This window comes from Solenopsis invicta, chromosome 10 (assembly GCF_016802725.1).
Source record: "Solenopsis invicta isolate M01_SB chromosome 10, UNIL_Sinv_3.0, whole genome shotgun sequence".
Classification (NCBI taxonomy): domain Eukaryota; kingdom Metazoa; phylum Arthropoda; class Insecta; order Hymenoptera; family Formicidae; genus Solenopsis; species Solenopsis invicta.
The window spans coordinates 19140853-19158374 of NC_052673.1; the positions used below are offsets into that span (position 1 = coordinate 19140853).

General features: G+C 38.0%; 1 protein-coding gene across 3 annotated transcripts in view; it reads left to right on the top strand.

Moving 5' to 3' along the window:
- The window catches only part of LOC105197653 (hemicentin-1), a 245057-nt gene that overhangs the window by 217407 nt on the left and 10128 nt on the right, over positions 1-17522 (top strand). The window lies entirely within an intron of this gene.

A 17522-nucleotide genomic window follows, 5' to 3' on the forward strand; every position in this document is an offset into this window, starting at 1 on the left:
CGAAGTAGATTGAATTGCGTTTTGTCAGACGCGCGAGATTTATTGACAGATTAACAATAATTATTCTACGAGATTCATCAATAGATACGGTTAAATGAGTATCGAATCGTTTGAAATCGCGGACGCGATAAGCTGTTAATGGAACGCTGCGGAGAAAGGAGAGAGGCCGGAAAGAGACGCGAATCTGTAGGATTGCTTTTAAATTCGGTTATCTAGTAGCACTATATTCACCGTACCGGCAATAACTTAGTTCCCTAATACTTCACAGGTCGCGGAAACTCGACGATGCGTACGATGCGCAGCATAAAAAAAGTCCACGGGACTGTACCAAGTCCCTCTATTTACGAAATATAGTATATATGTAGTATATAGTATATATCTATTCTATCTATCTATCTATATATATATATATATATATATATAATATATAGATAGAAAAAGACATTGAATAAATGAGGGACGGGTAAGGGAGGACGGGGGTAAACCCGAGCCGATGGTGGGAGGGAGGGCTGTGAAGCAGATTTCATCCCTCCTGGGGGCACCGGGGCCGCCAACCTCCACTAGAGCCGATTAACGGGGTAATTTATCAAAAAATAAACGCATGCTTTTAAGCTGATATTTTGCGACACGTGGTGCAAGCTTGCACAAAATATCCCAGGTACAATTCACCTTCGCTACCTCGGCAGCGGGATAATTATCGGACATTCCGTAGGTCGTTAACTCTTTCCTATTCTGCCTAAAGCCATTGAATAGTTTTTTCTTTCCTTCTCTTTTTTTCTTGACACACCGCGCGACCAGAGCGTGCAATTAGTCTGTGATTATATTAGTAAAGTAATTGCCTACTTGAACAATTGCCTACTAGAAGATAAAAATTTAACTTTTTTTTTAAACAATCTTTGACTTCAATTTTTAACATTATTTTGTCAGGTTTGCAATTACAGAAATATGATAATATCCTAAAATCTTTCTTTTCTTGTTATCCATGTTTTCATGTAAGTAACACGATTAACATGATATTTTTAAGATTTACGCAATCTTTACAAATACGTATAATTGATGTATTGTACGTAAATAAAGTAGATTATTTGTTGTTGCTATTTCCTTTCGAATTGTTCTTATATATGTACTCGTATTTCGCATATAATACGAGTTTCGCTGTTTTTTTTATATGCTACACAAAATATTGATAAAAACCACAGTGTATTGTTTCATATAAATGTATTCTCTTTGCGCAAGCGGTTTTTCAATCTAGTAAATGCTCTTAACACACAAAAAGAGAGAGAGAGAGAGAGAGAGAGAGAGAGAGAGAAGAGGAAAAGCACGCTTGCAAACAAATATTGGTCAAAACTGATTCATAACATCAATCGATATTCGTCAAATCGGCGACCTCTGCATTTCGTTTGTTACCTCGTAATTAATTAAAAGTTACAAAACTCATATTTTTTATGAAATACGACTATTTCTTTTACGTAATATTTATTGGACTCTGCGTTACTCGCAAGGATATTTTAATTAAGCTGTTATACTTTTAAAGAAGAGAAAAAGAGCATTCTTTTCGTAATCTTTCTTAATTTTAAGACGTTATTTCATTTTTAACTTTAATTTAAAGGCTAACATAAATTGACAAGATATGTATAAATATATGAAGAAATATAGTAAAATATTATATAATACAAGTATGAGTATGTACACACGTGTCGGAGATATAACGCGCGAAAGTTATTGCTTTCCCCGACTTTTCACCGCCGTAATCGCGAACCGACGTACGGCGAATAATCTACTATGAATGTAATTAATTCAAGACGAGCGTAGGGAGGGGAGGGAGGGGGGAAGGTCGTCGGCGTGGCTTCGGCCCTTTAATGTTCCGTACAGGTGTTGCTGATGGCAGACTCAAGCCGCTAATGTATTGACCGTCCTTGGGTGCGTCGGATCGCAAAAATTTCACGTGGCGAGAAAAAAAGCGATCGGCGCGGGTATCGAGGCGACCCGCGAGGGCATTGCGCCCCCGATCGGGGCAATCGATTCTCGCTCAGGCAAGATCCGAGGCTGGTGACGAGTAAAATTGCCGGAAGCGACGTCAGACAATATTTCGCTCGTTAAGGGCCGCGCGCTGCGCGCCCAGGAAAGGCGGGTGGAGGAAGTGGAAGAGATATTAAAAGTAAGGCACGATGGGCGAACTTATCTCATTAGAACAGCTTGTAAAGCCAATCTCCGTGCAGCTCTCGTCCCAACGCCGGGTTACACACAACTTTCAACGGCGATTGAGAGTTCGAACTTGTCCCTTTCGTGACTGGTAGACGTGCCCTTCCTCCGTCCTCCCTCCTCCGTCCTCTCGTTACCCTCTATCGGAGAAATTCGAGAATAAGAAAAAAAACCTATCCGATCATGGTCAATTTTTCGTTATCTTGAGTCAACTGGATAATTCGCTATGAAACCGCCCTACCGATATCTGTATATGGTATCAAAAGTGCGACATTAGTAGTTTTCTTATCATAGAATAAAATTGCATTTAAAAAAGAGATGCAGAAAATATTTTCCTTCCTTCCTTCCTTCCTTCCTTCTTTCCTTCCTTTCTTCTCTTCTTCCCCTTCCTTCCTTCTTTCCTTCTTTCCTTCTTTCCTTCTTTCCTTCTTTCTCCGCTCTTTCCCGCCTCTTTTTCGAAAGAGATGGCATTCGTAGGAATTAAAAAGACGAAACGCGTAATAAAATCACAAACTTCTTCAAAAGTCATTTGTAAGAATCACGTTTACGTATGCGGGATCATCGGGATGTGTATTGCGCGGTGCTCGTCACGATCTACGAATAAATCGAATTTCCTCTCCAGATATTTAAGTATGCTGAAAAAATCTATATCACCACGCGCGCGTACTCTTAATGCACTCATATGTATGTGTAGAATATTCTAATGTGATTTCTGATTCATAATGCATCTGCAAGGAACGCAGACGTTAGAAGAGAGCGCAATGCTGTATGTGTGTGTGTACATGTATGTATATAAAAATGTGTGGGATATGTACACACACTCTTCCATCATATACATAATATAATAATGTATTCTTTTCAAAATCATATTCCGCCAAATTCACTTATCGAAAATTCTTCTTCACTTACGGAAACGCACGCGGCAAAACTTATATACCAAATGTAAACGGCAAAAATTTATATTACGAGCTGTTGATGCTTATTATGTAATAATTATTATTACTGAAATTGAATTTAATTAATTTAAATTTAATTAATTAATTTTTAACAAAATTTTAATTATAGATAATTACAGCTAAATGCTTAATATCATGCGCACGTATGTGTTTTTCGTACAACTATTTATTTATTTCACTTTTGTTAGTTGATAAATGTTTATTATAATTATTATATAAAATTATTTTTTTGTAATAATTAAAAAATGTTACGTTATACAAGATACTGATTGTGAGTTATTAAAATCTTTTTAGGCCTCAAAATGGAATATTTGCGCTGGATACCGTTAAAACGGAAAAGACCGTACAAACGATGTTCGTTAAGCTTGGAGAAACGCTGTGAAAACGATATCATAGGCGCGATGTTGGCAAAACGCAATTTTGATCAGAAAGCGGATTTAAATATTTCTACGAATTTACATTCTGCTTCAAAACGCTGCATCATTGCCTGAATCGATGAGATTTACCGCGCTTTCCGTGAAAGGCGTGTGACGGATTGTACAAACACAAATATTTCCCCATGTCCTCGTTTTTTTTTTTTTATTATTTTGATCCTCTCTATTTGGACGAATCCGGTTTAATAAGCACTCGCCGACTCTTTGTAGATGATTAATCTCACTCATGAAAAAGAGTGGAACGTGCGAGAGATCTATCAACGATTTGCGTTTAAACAAAATGCGCTTGTGTGCTCAATGTAATCCTTTCTCTCAAAGAGCGCGACGAGCTTGCAATCGGTATTATTATTATTATTATCAGATGGTGAATATTTCATTTCCTTTACAATGATAAAGATCATAAATGTAAGAATTTTATGTTTCTCGATTAGTACTTGTTTAACTTATGAAACCGTCGTAGCTAGTTATAAATAAACATATGAATACGAATGCACGCGTGCATAAATTTATAATGCATTATTAAGTCAAAAATTGGCTTTGCGATTTTCCGTCGTTTATACATATCCAATTCCATAGCTTTCAAGGAAAGCAATCGTTCCTAAAGGATAAGAGATGTTAAATCAATCATCTTATTCTTCGAGAATCGTAAGACGTAATTAAGAGGCGCGAGAGATAGTACCCAAATGAAGATTAATGCAAACAAAATGGTACATTGCTAATACGTATATCGAGGCATTATGTTATAAATTAGCTATTGTGGCGCGATCGCACGTGTGGATGTAGCTAACTGACGAAGGATAATTTAGCTTAGCCGCGTTCAGCAGAATATCCGCGAGAATCGCCAGGGGCATAGCAAAATGCCCTTTCTAATTAGCATGTCGGCCCATGGAAATTATGCTCGATTTGTCGGCGATTTGACGTGTTGCGGAAGGTTACGATATACACATTTCGCGTCAGCACTGACCTCCTTGTTTGTATCCCTTTTAATCGAATAATTGCGTGATAACACAGTCAAAATAGATATGCACCCTATACTATTTGTCTTACAGATTCATTGTTTTCATATCTACGAACAGAAGAAAGCTTGGAGAAAGTGGCTATGAAGCACTAAGCTATTAAGATAACAAATAAAGAATTGTTGGCACATACGCGCAATAACAAATTGCCGATTGCAGGCGCGGAGCGCCGATTGTCGCGAATTTGAAAAACAATTAGTGAATTGTGGTCCGCACCGACACCACCTCTATTTGAGCGTGCCCTCCACAAATGTTCCACCGATCTCGTAGCGGTCATCGCACACGTATCCAAATTCATTTGCATATACGGAAAATGGTGGATAGAAACCGCGAAAATTTCGTGATGCGGTTTCACGCGAATATAATGGACCTGCGCCTAAAAAAAAGGCGCGGTGACGTAACGCTAGACGAATATTCGTTCGAGCGTAGCGTACCATATTGGTATGTATGGAAAGGCGCCGATAGCATATGTGAATTTCAACCAATAATATGAGACTATAGACTGCGCAGACCTCACAGAGCGGAATATAGGCCTCTGTACTCCTCTGTTGTGTTGTAATGTATAATAGAGATATATTTGCAAGATTCTACGCCACAACAAATAACATGCAATCTTTTCCAAAATATCTAACGTCTCATCGAACATCTCGTCGTTACATGCTGTATGTGATAGCGATGCATAATTCATATTTCCATTTCATGTCATTTTACACCTCGCATGCGACGCGTTGCGCGGCATGATTTTTGCACTCCAGAAAATATACGAGTGTCAACTTTATTTGTCTCCAAATTCTATTAATATGTATATGATGTGTTTTGATATTTTTATTACTTTACTAATTTTTTACTTTTTTTACTTTTTTTACTTTTTTCGAAAGAAATTCATAATTGCTTTTAAATTCTATATTTGTCTGTAAGCGTAACAATTTGATTGCATAATATATTTCTTGGTAAATAATTAACCATTTTTATATTTTAATTAAGAAAGATATGTGTGTGTGTGTGTGTGTGTGTGTGTGTGTGTGTGTGTGTAAAGAAAATTTTAAATGGGTATGAAAAGTGGGTTCAACACGCACCCTGCCACTCTCAGCGTATAGCCCACGGCTAACATCCATGTCGTGTCGACCATATATTCCGCGTATATTTCCATTGACGATTATTTTACACGTCAGAAAAATCTGTATCTGATAATCGATGCATAACAGTACTGATCCATCCTCACTCGATATCTATCTGATCTGATTTAACAACATATGTCGGCTTACCTGCCATTGAGCCGTTTTAAATTGTTTTAACTATAGTCCCAGATTGAGGTATTACGCAAATTTAATAAACGAAGTTTATTCCCTATACGCGTAATGATCGATCTGATCTAGCACGAAAAAATAATGTGTGACGTGTAAAAAGAATTAAAAGTATATATATTTATATATGCGTATACAAAATTTACAAGTGTCAAAAAATTAGAGATTAATTTAAAAATGTTAAAGTAATAAATAGCATATATTATAAACAAATTAAATTGATATGAAATAAGAAACAATTATGAAACTTTAAGAAGAGAGACTTTAAGCTAATTGCAATATAAATTTATAAAAAAAGAAAGATACGTGTACAATAACATGAATATAAAATATAATCCCAAAATCTTTGCCTTTTTTTGAATAATTTTGTATATATCGTATAATATATAAACAAAAGATGTATTATATATAAGATGTGTCAAAAAATTCCCATAAAGTAACAAACGCGCATTGGTATATAATAAATCAACATTTTTTATGAAATACGTTTCACTTTCTCTCTCCTTCTTCTTGTTTGATTATTACGCGCGTAATAATCGCGGCTTTAATATTTCCCGGATTTTCGGATACGAAAATAATAGAGTGCGAGCAAAATCAATCGTGAAATATAACATGTAGACGTACCGAATAAATTGAAACGTTGTTCGAATGTATTTATTAATATCATGCGCGTCCACGGAACACTTGGATTTGCGTTCCCGCGTTACCGCGAAGTAACTTATGTTTCGCTACTGCCTGGGAATTAATTAAAATAGCCATGGCATCTATATATACGCGCACATGTAATTGTATCTCTCCAAAACATTATACGCGAGTGTCCCAGAAAACACGTATGTGTCATTTAGACGCAATCAGCCGGATACGCTGCGACAGCAATGCAAGGGACGTGATATAATTTTCAAGAGCATATCGTTTTACTTTTACATGTCGGAGACCGTGAAAGAGATATTAGCATAATTTATTAATTTAAATTAAACGGTATTAAGAAATTAAATGTTTTTCACTAATCTTATCTTTAAAAAATATGAACGGCAAACTTCAATAACCGAATCGAATTACAATAGTAAAAAGGATAGCTAGCATAGGTCAGGCTCATGTTTTTCTATAGAAATAAAATATCTTAATTACCACTTAATTATTATAAGGATTTTAGGAGAAATTAGTCTTGCAAAAAAATTTCAGGATATTCGTCTACGTAGAGAGCATGCGGCGCAAAATATCCGGCGCGTGCCGAAACTTTCCATCGCGTCTTTCCGAGGCATCCGATAAATATCTTGGGATAAGTAAATTCGTTAATAAACTCACGATTTAATACACTTACGACAATTAAGTTACGATAAGCTCGTAATACTCGTAAAATACCGTGGTATCGTGCGCAGCAGGCACAAGTAGTATTCTAATGAAATATTATGTCGTTAAAAGGACAAGAATGGATATATGTGACAGCAACGAAAAAGTCACAGAACACGTAAACCACTTTATAATAGGGCGGGCGCATACAATTAGTCGCGGATCTCTAATTTACACGTTTACGCAATTCAACGCGCGATAATTAATTGCTTTAAATCCGTGATAATTTACGCCGCCACATTTCGAAACAACGATCGTTCTACATGATTGAAAATGGGGAAAAGGTGTCCACCATTAAAATATACAAACAAATTGTTTGCCAATTTATTTTCTTTTGTGGTATAAAACTATAGAATAACACAAATTAAAACGCACAATAAAAAATATACAATTATATACGCACACGTGCGTATTTATTGCATGTGTACATTAATACATTAATACATGCATAATTAATGCATGTGTGTATGTATTACAATTACATGGAGATACATTTTATTAAATATAAATTAGAGCATTTTCTGAATCACAATAATATTACGTTTATCATCGCAATCATAGTAACGTCATATCACTTAAATATATCGTTAAAAAAGAAGAAGAATAATAACATAATTTCTTTGACTAAAAATCTTACCATTTAATCTTATAAATTAATTTATATTATATTGTATATTTTCTATAATTACTGCATAATTACATTTTATATAATTATGGAAGAACAAGTGCATTATACATGTATTAATTCTTACAAATTACACTGGATCACGTGAAATCGCTATTCAGTCCATTTAACAATGTCATGTACGTGATTTTGATAATGATCAAGATTTCGACGCGTACTAATTAGAAGTAATACTTCTCTTGTAAATGAAAACACGTGGGGAAATCACAGAGAGAAGCAATTATTCGCAAATCACTGATACACAATTTTGCATCGAATCTCAATGCGCATTATGTTTCCCAAAAGGATTACGTACGTTCCGACAACGAATCCGAATTAATTAATCTGGCTAATTCGCGAGGCGCAATACGCGAAGCCAAATGGTGTCGAAACAGAAAGATTTATTTTCAGCGCGCATCGCGAGAACGGGGAGGGCAATCACCATCGTGATAATTGAATTTTTATAATGATAGAAATTCTGTCGTTCCTCTCGTTCGTCGAATGAGCGTTTATTTGCCGACGCCGCGCGTTTTATATATTGTAATATATTCGCATGACGAATGTTTCGCATTTTCGGTAAAGAATCCGCTTGTGCGATAAAGTATCCGCTTTCCAAATTAAATGTCATTATTTTTTCTCTCTCTTTTTCTTTTCTTTTTTCTTTTTTTTTTCTCTCTTTTTCTTTTTTTCGTCGATTTTGCAACCGACCGAGCGACGACGCTCATGCGTCTTCTTTAAATCACGATGTGGTCGGGTATTGGCGAAAAATGATTGTATCTATCAACGTTTATCTATGATTGATAAATTTCGATCCGGTGCGTAACGACACGAAGCACAATGCGGCACAGTTCGGCGATGATACGAATAGAGAGGGGAAAAAAAAAAAAGAAAATACGTGGCGGGATGCCTCTCGGGGGACGCTGCGGGGCGAGGGAGAGGAATACGAGCCATCGAAAACGGACTATTGGTCCAGTGGCACAATTCGTGCGCTTTTTCTCACGGCTATATACATGTGTGCGCAGCAAATCGAAATTCTATCTCTCGACGTTGCGTAGGAGGGAGCAGAAAGTGGTGGATCGGTAGAGAGTGCATGCGAACATCGTATTCGATGACGATACCCGGCCTCGTATGTACATAAACGGGTCGTGCGTGCGTGCGTGCGCCGCGTATGTACGCGTTGCCCGTGTTGGTGTGCTGCAACTGAAACCAAATTCGACTGCAGAGAGGCTAAAGGGCTTTTTTATACGTTGCAAACCAACCGTATGCGCGACGCGAAATAAACGACAATGTGTGAGCCGCATTTCCTTTCCTCCCCTATAGTCCCCTGTAGACCGTAGACTATAGATTGGAGATGCAAGTATGCGGAGTCCGTTGTCTCACTAGAAGAATCGGCAAATTTACAACAATCGTTGTTTAAATGAAGATAACGAAACAGCCGATAATTTTTTTTAGTTTTCCATTTTTATCACAACTCTTATTATTATTAATCCACAAATTATTTATCAATTAAAAGACACGTTTGTTATTGTTGCGATATTTCGTAAAAACTTACGTCACGTTATCGTACGTTACGATAGCCTATGGTAGTCTATTTAGATTTATTTTGAATCGTGCGCGATTGGTTTCAAAATAAGCTCAAAGATAAAATAGTAAGTTATAGAGATAGCAAATATAATTTTTCTTCCAAACGGTCTTTTCAGCGAGATATATGCGAGCGGGATTCAAAAAGTGTGAAAAATGTACGTATATATCTCTCTGAGGTAAATATCAGGGTGCATAATTATCGGTCTACCTAGCAACAGATTTTTACGCAGGGTACAAAATCAGACATCCGACGAGATGTCGTATTTCCGCCTCGGACATTTTTCTATACGATATCGCCACACGATATTTCATTTTTAATCGTCGACAGTACGACGTCGAATCGGGTCAATCGGCTTTTCTTTCTAGCAGCGTTTCACTCCGCCGTGACGTTCAATTTCCTTCGTGTAGTCGTTATCGCTGTATTCAAAAGACGAGCATGTACGTGTACTACCGTAACGACATGTATGGAAAGCTTCGCGCGTGTATGCGGATACGATATTGACACGTCGGTCACCTGGTGAAAAAAAAAACTCAACTGGCCAAAAGTGAAGATGTGTGATTCCGTTCATTCTGTGCGTGTAGCAACGTACATTTAATATTTATATTATATATAATATAATATAATACATAATGATTTTTCATGTATAATCGTGACTATCAAAATATTTCCCATTGCGACTAACGTGCAAAGTTATTCTTGGTTGGTTTAATCGAAATCAACAATCAGATACAAATGTGCTTTGGTCTATCGTATATTTTCAATTAATTTGTTGTAGTTAAATCACTTTTAGATTAACACGGATATCATGAGAGAATGTTTGGAATTTTTTTTCTACTTTATTCTTATATAAAAATGATAAAAGTTAAATTACAGTTAGCGTTTAGAAATGTTAAAGTTCGTTCCACTATATCACATCGATACGTTTTAATAAAATCGTTATTTATTTGCTTTAAAAAAACAATGATATTATCTCAAAATAATCTTTAATCGAGTTAACAATATTAATATCTGCTTAAACAGTTAAACGTAAACAATTGCATAAATAATGATAAGAAAAAGAATGATGTATATTTATCGTTATTTATTCAAATATAAAAGTTTGATTTTAGAAAATTTCGATAAATGGAAATGATTGATTCATTGCGATTTGTATAAATGGAAAAATAGTTAAAAATTTCAAGCAGACTTGTTACAGTATTCAAACGAAAGTAGAATATATTGTTGTATTCTAATCGAAAGATCGTATAGATTTTTCAATCTCACGTATTTAGGGCGAAGCAAGACTAGTGAGAGAGTCTCAAAAATGTTAAGAAAAGATCTTTCTATAATATGAAAAATGACGACAACAACTATCGGTGGTAACCGTGGCACGGAGTGCAGAGTGCGAGTGACAGTGTTCCCTATAAATTTGCAGGAGGAGACTTTCGTATTCGGCTCGTAGCTTATCTCGCGACGCGAGATGCCGACGAGCCGTGCTTCGTGCTTCGTGTTCCGTGTTCGTACGCCTTATCTCGATCGCAAGATTCGACTAGAAGGGTTTGTACATACGGATGACGTGTGGGTGGCTCATATCGAACTATGCAAAGTTACGCCGTCACGTCGAGAAGAGGAGGAACAGACGAGGAGAGCTGGAGGAGTGAAAGAAAGCGGGAGAGGAAGCAACGTGCGAGTATCGGTTCGGTTTCCGATGCTTGTCGCGAAGAAAAGTCTCTACGAGACTCGAAATAACGATAAATCTCCGTAGTAGACTACGGCATTCGAAGCTAATTTGCTTCGAATCGATAAACAAGAAATTGAACGTGACATGAATAGCAGATTATATGCCATACGCATCTCTACGCTTTTTGCCCTTTAATAGGATAATAGAGAGATATGAGACATCCGGCTACACTTTTCAACGGAATCGCCTCAACTTTTCAAAAACGTGAATTCACACTCGAATGATAACACAATTTCTTTGAGAAACTGCATTAATTTTGCAACTTGTTACGTCTTTTTCTAAAAATACTCTTAAAATATTTTTTCTTCTATTTATTTATTCTTAATCGATTCTTTAACTATTCTTTCGATGTTAATATAATTGCGAAATGCCTAATGAAAATTTAAATGCCTTTGGGACAAAGGAGAAGAGCCGTATTGTCGTTTCCTCACTTATAATCCAAACATAGCCGTACTTAAACGATATTAAAGTCCTTTCGCTTGATAAAAGTCAAGCCAGACCAAGCGGTGGACCTGGCAAATGGCAATTTCACGCAGGTATAGGAAAAAAAATCTTCATCTTTCGATAAAACAACGCTTTTACTCTTGGCTCCCATCTTGGCCCGAGATTGTACGCAAAGGATCAAAAAGTTATGAGATAAAAATTTCAGAACAAGTAGTCTCCTCGGCTGTTTTATGTTGTATTAAAATCCCTTCGATTAATTTTCCCTTCAATGCTGTCAGTCTGTCTCGCGAAAACCGAGCGAAAGCCACAGCGAAACTTCAACTTGAACTGTGTCCTCTATTATTATTATTTCTTTTTCTTTTTGAAACGACTGACAACCGTTATATCATAATTACGATGCTACCTCGCCGGTGAGTAGAGACTCATTATTCTTATTACGTAACGATGCTACCTGCGCTCTCTCGTTATCATACTTTGATAAGCCTTTTTCTCTTTCTCTATATATTACATATACTCTCCTTCTTTCTCTACACTTAATTTCTTATGTAGTTTGTCTATATAGTATAAACCTATGTATTAAGATTAATTGCTAGAAGGATAAGAGAAAAGTAAAGACCGTCAACGTCTAGAATCGTCAGAACGACTAGAAATATATTATATATCAATTATATTTTTTTCCTAATATTCTTTCATTCTTTTCACTTTCATCACTTTCGTTGGCGTGATTATCGTCGTCGTGTTCTCATGACCTCGAGCACTTTTTGAGATGTTGTTAAGTAGCAGCCAGGATGAAAACTTGGCGATCTCGATATCGCAATTCCTAATTCTTGTGAAAAGATTTTAGTCGCGGAAAAAAAGAAAGCAAAACAAACCATAAAGTAGGAAAGGAACGGATAATTTATTTCACGTACAAACGTTAACAATTAATAAATGGCAATTTTTAACTCAAGATTGTGGATTAGAACATTCAACTTGTGTTAATTATTGAAATTAAAAAAAAGATTTGGAACACTGATCTAAAAAAGTGCATGCATTTTTCTATGTGTATATCTCTCCAAATATAAATATAATACGATTTATATAATATAATATAATATTTGCCAAATGTGCACTCGCGTTTTCATTCGAGTAAACATTCTGAACTCGAGAGAAACGTAAGCGTCAATAAGAAGAAATCCGAAAGTGGTTTCTTGTAGATTTACGAAGAATTTATTGCTTCTCTCGCACAATCCCACGTACTGTTGTTACAGTTCGAAACCGAAATGACTGTTTGCCAGGTCATTCGCACGGTAGCCACAGTCCATGGAAGTAAATTAAAAGATACTCCTGTGAGATATTTTGGTAAAACGTATGAGGTTTTGAAAAATAGAGTGGAAGAATCTCACAAATATTAGATAATCTACGCGCACCAAAATGTTGTGTAACGTGGTAACGAAGTTACTCCTACAGGGCAAGAATTGAAAATAACTGAAGAGAAATGTAAATTCCGGAAGCAGTAGTTGCATAGTAAACATTATACCTTGGAAATAAAATGTAAAAATGATGTTTGACGGTGGTTTTATTGCGCAAATTCCTTCGTTTGATTTGCGCGCGTGTCATTCGTAGCAACAAATCTTCCGGTGCAACAAGAATAACTTTAACGACAATTTAGGAAAACAGAAATATACTCTCGGCGATTCATAATTATACTTAAGAAATTAAACAAGTTTCTCTCCTTCTCTCTTTCTCTCTTTCTTAATGTACACTGAGAGAAACGTAAGAAGTTTTAGTTTAAAATGTGAAATCCCGATACGCTACAGGCTTAAGCATAATTTATATGTACCATACGTCCTCGGAGGATTGAGCAGAAACACCGAGAAATACCCCCGAGCGAATCCACACCGCAAGCAGCAGCGTCCCTGCAGGGGTAGGTGGATTTTGCCCCCTACCGCCCTACGCTTTTCTTCGTTCGCTTAGGTTCTTCGTTAGCGGTTTCGAGGGCGAAGTGCCGCGGAGTTAGCTAATTGGTTGAACGCCTCAGGCGGCTACTCCCTGAATCCACGATATATACCAAATCCTTCCGCGACCGCGCCCCCAACTATCCCGTATTTTCTCCTACCCTGACCCAATCCTAGCTCCATTTCGTATCTTCGTATCTCGGGTATCTCGAACGACGTTAGGGGAGAAAGAAGAGGGATGGAGGGCTAGGAGGGAAAGAGAGAAAGAGTATACGACTGTATACTTTCCGCGCGAGATTATACGAAATCGCGTTTTCGGCGTACGCACGCGAATCTACGGGTCTATGGGAAAAGCCGGAAACGTTTTCGGGAAGCCGAGTTTATCTTGGAAAGTTTTCGGCCGTGTCCGAGGATAAGAACGCGAAATCCGAGATCTCGCCTCGGTGACAATGAGGGGGCCTCCTCCACTTGATATCCCCAATTTCCCACCGTCACCATCGCCAATTTCGCTGCTGAGAATTGCCGCGAGATATCGCGAACAATCTCGAGTTGTCGTAATAAATATCGGCGGAGCCATTATCCGCAATAATGCCGACGCGTGAATAATGATCTTTAACGTAAAGATTGTCAACTTAATTTTTACATACACGCGCGCATATGCCAACGCCGATCTGTTTCCGTCAAAGAGACGCGTGGTATACGAGATACAAACTCATATAAAGCGTATTAATTCATGTAAAGCGTATTAATGTAAAAAACAAAAAAAAATTGACATAATTTATTTCGCTTTTACAATCTAACTTTACTAAAGAAATCAAAGGAGAAATTTAATAAAAAAATTTGATTCGAAGGCTAGCATTGATCGCGACCTTTTTACTTTCGATGTTAAGCATCTGAGGGTAATCGAACCCTTGTATTAAAACTCCATTAACCAACATGAAGTCCATTAAAAATTTTTTTAAGGAATTTTTTCTTATCGATTTGTTACCCCCTTGAATACGTAATACGCCGGGAATATTACATAACTTTGTTATTAAGTCTCCTAACTTTTTCACTACGGGCAAAATTAACATAAAACTCTGTGGGGAAAAAAAATGTACAACTGCGCGAGAAAAGGCCCGATTAATGATGCATCCTGCGTCCTGCGTCCCGCGTTCGCAATTAGGCGAGAAGGCGAAATATTCGTTTTATTCTGACAAAGCGCGATCGAGTATCAAGGCGCTGGCTGCATCGAGATGTGATGCGATACGAAGCGCGAGGCATAATTTTCCTCGCACACTGCTCGTCGTTTCTCATTCGCGCGCGCATAGAGTACATCGCGATTTAGCGCGTTGCCAGGTGATAAATACCAGGCAAGTACGCGCGAAGACACGCGGGCAGACGACGAGTATTTATCGCCACAAGAATATCGATCGGCGCTTTTATTCGCGGACAGCGTTATTATCGGTCGACGTACGTCGCGTCGCGTCGCGTCGCGCGTCGGACGCTCGTTGGGGATTTTCCCGGGGAGAAACTGCGTTTTCGTTTTAATCGAAATGCGATGCACGCATTCGTGTAATTTCGTAATCACCTCGCGCGCGCAACGGAGCGGGCGCGGGGCGGCGCGGCGCGGCGCGGCGCGGCGCGGCGTGGGCGGAAGGGAGGAGGAGGAGGGACAACGGCCGGGTTGAATTGAAAAACACGGCTACCCGGTTCAATCTGACGGATAAAAAACTGGCGGGCGTGTAAAGTTTCGCCATCGCGAGAATGATGCGATAAACGATCGCTATCGCGGGCGCGTTACCGCGCATCGCACCACCGCGGGGAGTACCAGCGCGGCGCGGCGCGACGCGGCGTTAACGCGTTTAAACGTTTTTAACGATAATCTGCATAACGCACGACGTGACGATATGCGCGATATGCGCGTCGGACGCGAAAGTTCAAAAGCTCGAAAGGGAGTGGTGGACGTGGACGCGCGGTAACGCGCGCGCTATGTAACGCGCCGCGTATAATTACCGCGCGAATTGATTGCCGCGCGGGAATAACCGGGACCGTTTATAAATTCAATGCGAATATTCATTGCGCGTTTATATCGGCGAACGAGAGATTGCAGCCGCCAATTAGTCGGATGCGCCGACTTCTGTATTAGTTCTTTGTATGACTGTAGAGTCGGAAATACGGCTCGTCGACGACCGGTGATCGAAACGCGAGTTTTTCGCACTCCTGCGCCAGCTCGAATTTTCGACGTCGCGTCGCGTCGCGTCGCATCGCGTCGCGAAAAAGCGGCTCTTGCACCAATTGTTTGTCCTCTATTGTCCATGATCAAACACCAACGTGATTAAACGCCGTTCGATATAAAATAACACTTGTCCTTTTACACTGAAATACGCACAAAGTAAACCAACAAATAATACAATTACAAGTAATCAAATTCTTATCCTGAAATATTTTTACCCTTTTGTCACGCTACGTACGCATTTATTTCGAAATACATTGATATCATCATGTTTTACTTCTCTTTTCTCAATAAATATGAATCAGTCATAATTCGCATTTTGTACTTAACATTTTGTAATTGATTGCAACAGAGAGTTTTTGTCATTTTTAGTCACTTTTTTTGCCTTTTGCCATGTTTGTACGTAGACGCACAAGCTTCAAAGAGAAATGTCGTCATCTGAGAATTGAATCATTTATGCATTTGCACACTGTTGTTGTTGTTCGCACACTGTTAAAATTCTTTAGAAATTAGATTGAAAAATATCACAATAAAATTTTTTATTTAAAATAAATACATAAAAAAATTTAACATTTAATAATTTATAGAATATAATAAATTAATAGAGGTCGTAACTTGACGGAACCATCAACGGTCAATGATAACATTCTGCATATCGTCTGTTGATAATAAGAAATGTCGAAACATTACTAACTGAAGATAAAATAGAAGAACAGTTTGAATAAGATTTTTATACAAATAATTAATATAAAAATACTCATCATCATATCATAATCATTAAAAAAAATCCAACTTATAAAAATGACAAATAACGTACAACAAGTAGAATAGAGAAAAACAGAGTGAATTAGTTTCTTGATATCATGGCAGAGGACACTATGATCTTTCCCTGCACAGGGAAACAGACTGAATACATGCGAAAGGGATAACGTTAGACTGGGACTGATATAACCATGTATAAATCGAGTTATTTTTTTGTTCCTAAATTTGTTACATCTCTGCCGTCGATAGATAATTAAAATATACCACGTTAAAATTCGAGTTGAAAATGAAGAATAAATTATGATTTTTATCAGGGCGCTTTGCGTTTAACGCTTTTTAATTTTCAAATTATTTGCTTGCCCGCTCCAAACCCTAGCCCTTCCACGCAGCACAATCGCCTTTAGCCGTTCAAAGGTAAAAGCGAAAGGGTCAGGTAGGCGAAAAGCGTAATAATGCGTGATTGAACAAAGCGGAGCCTGACACGAAACGCGGCGCATGACCACGCGGTGGCACACCGATAACACGCTCGAATAATAAGGATAGCGCCCGCAGAGGATACAGGGTTGGATACACATGCGTGAGCCCGCGTTCGGGGTCTGTCTTCCGTTTCCAGTCCGGTCACTATGACGCGCGATGTGGAACCGAGTCGAGACACCGTAGACCGTGGACTACGGTGCTTCTATCGCGCTAAAAATTTATTGTAGATGCATGGCGTCTGTAGCTTTGCGACTTCTCGTTAAACTACCACTTAAATTTGGTTTGTGCTAAATACAATAAGACATCTCACCGCTTATACATTTTTTGATTTTTTTCATAACAGGCTGAACTTATTAGTCACTTTCATGAGCATATGGTGCTCAACGAACGTCAGTATATGAATTAAGTAATATAATATATGAGTTTTTATTTTACTTCTATGTTATTATTTCGCGC